Source organism: Anopheles aquasalis, chromosome 3 (assembly GCF_943734665.1).
Source record: "Anopheles aquasalis chromosome 3, idAnoAquaMG_Q_19, whole genome shotgun sequence".
In the NCBI taxonomy this organism is placed as follows: Eukaryota; Metazoa; Arthropoda; class Insecta; order Diptera; family Culicidae; genus Anopheles; species Anopheles aquasalis.
In genome coordinates, this window is record NC_064878.1 from 945,001 (window position 1) to 947,500 (window position 2,500).

The window sequence follows — 2,500 nt, forward strand, 5'->3', positions numbered from 1 at the left end:
CAAAACATACACACGCTGTGGTTGGAATTCAAAAAGCCCCTTATCTAATCCCACGTCGACATAACACGGTAACGACGACGACGACGACGCTGCTTTCTGTCGTGATGCTGCGTCAGTTCGGTGAGGCCACGGAAAGAGATGTGGTCGCGCAGAACCAACACAAGGATTAAAAAGTAATTAACTATAGAGAGCGACTCCGAAGCAGCAAACACAACATTCTTTTCGAATGTGGCACACATACAGAGCTCTCGGTCGGGGTCGGATCCTAGGAGACAAACACAGAACAGGCCAGGACACCAGCTGCTGAAGGTAGAGATCGAGGAAGGACCGAATGGTCGTCGGTCTTGCTTCAGTCGTCAAGATGTCGAATGGAAGATAATAAAACATTCTCATCTCGCTCTCCCTCTCTCTCTCTCTCTCTCTGTTATGTTTCTTCTTATGTTTGGCCAGCATCGGGGACACCACAGAGTGCGCGCACCTCCGCCGGAAGTGTCGGCTTTTGGCTTTCGAGGTTTTAGAAGAAGAAAAACAAAAAACATTCTCCGATGGTGTCTCCTCTTCTGGTGACAGTGGTTCGCGGCACAAACGTGTGACTAATTTTAAAACAGCATCTCAGGATCTGCTGGACAGATAGAGCCGCGCGGTGGCAAGGGACAAGATTAATTGGTCAACTCTCTGGCCGCCAGTTGTTTGACGTCTGATCGACCGAATGTGGGCTAATTCCTCTTCCCTTGCTGGCGGCGCCACATTTCGCAAAACCCGTCATTCCCGAATTCGCCACCGGGACGGACGCTGGTTTTTGATTAATTAAACATACGATTATCGACGACGGTGGCGGCCATCCCAGCGCGAGCATATACACGTATGTGAGGCTAGTGAGAAAGATGCTGTTTCACTGAAGTTAACTGGCTTCGTGCTGGCCGTGCACCGCTGGCATGAGGTGACGATGGACTGCCGAACTGCTAGCTCTCGACGCTCCATTCACTCGCTCTCGCTCAGGTGATAATTACAGCGACCAAGGCGATTCTCAAATGGTGAGGTGGCGGTGGCCGCCAACCACTAGAGTCTTCTACTAACTCTTCCTTCACTCACATCGTAACCCATCATCATCAAGGTCCCTCCTCTCTCTCTCTTTACCGCCGCAGGAGAAGAATGAGAGGAGTGAAAGTTCGCAATTTCGTCCCGCAAAGCACCTAGAAACACATATGACCAAGGGACGAACACCCAGAAATGGGGATCTGGAGAAAAATTAATTCCACCTTTGATTACAGACCTCCACACACAGTCGGCGAGAACTGGCTGCGGTAAAAAAAGGATGGAAGAGCTTTAATGCTTGACCCAGAAAGTATAAAATTAAATCCCCAAGAGGCGCGCGAGAGAGTTGGACGGAATCAATCTGGCTTTACGATGCCGGAAGCCACTTTTGGGGAGGTGGCCCGAACCCTCGGGTCGGAACCCCTGGATTGAATCTTTTTTCCGGCCGCTTTACTTCCGGATTTGGGTCTCCCTTCCTGGCACACAGAGGGGAGGATAGATGACACACCTTTGGGGGCCAGTTGTGGTCCCAGAGCTTCCGTAAAACCCACATCGACGTGTCTGCGGTCGTATGGTGCGGTACTGTGGTGTAGAGGTTTAGTGCTTTAAGAACATGACGATACACAGACCCAAGGTCCCGCTACAAGCCCCCGAGAGCCAGAGGCATGGAAAACATGGAGAAAGAGAAACAATCGCCATTGATTGAAATCAATTTCCGTTCGATTTCGTGAATCTACTTCTCGTTCCGGCGGACCCGTTAGGCTAGTCAGTTGGTCAGATTTGATTGAAAGTATCAGTGTCAGGAGGAGGCACAACAGATAGTGTCAAATCATGGTGGCGTCATCATGATGCAATCCGCTTCTCTAGCTGCCTCACTCACTTCCGTTTCGCTTTCCAAAGGGCAGATTGAATTTGTGGCGATTTATGCTGACGCTTATAATGGTGACAACGCTGATCGGGATGTTGGTTTGAACAAACATACGATCATTCATTTTAATATCAGATCCCGCCACGAACTCACCAGAAACAAACTACGAGACAGTCCGGAGTGCTCCGATCGGAATTCAACTCCACTTCTCTCTTCGCTTCGAAAAGGGAATTCCAAAAAAGGGTCAGGACATCGCAACAGTCAGTCTGCAGGACAACGCTTATCGCCAGCGCACCAAGTTAATTGAGCGTAAATCTTAAGCATCCCGAAAGTCTTGGGTCGCGCCGCCGTCTCCACTGCCACGCAATGGAATCTTGTGACTCATCAAAGCGACGGTACCGACGAGGTTGCTATCAGCTCCCGACAATGTTCTCACGCGTCTGCCGAGCCGCAGACACCGTCCCGTCGTATGTCGCGCCAGTTGCCGGTCGGTTCGATTTGTCTGAAATTCGTAATTTCTATCCAACTTCGCTTCGTGGCATCTGGTGCGAGACTTGAAGAGAACAAGCGAGCTTAGCTTCTCGGAAAGCCAGTTGG

At 50.4% G+C, this 2,500-nt stretch overlaps 1 protein-coding gene across 1 annotated transcript in view; it reads right to left on the reverse strand.

Annotated features, from left to right (window-relative positions):
- The window catches only part of LOC126577549 (MOXD1 homolog 2-like), a 28,117-nt gene that overhangs the window by 6,365 nt on the left and 19,252 nt on the right, over nt 1-2,500 (reverse strand). The window lies entirely within an intron of this gene.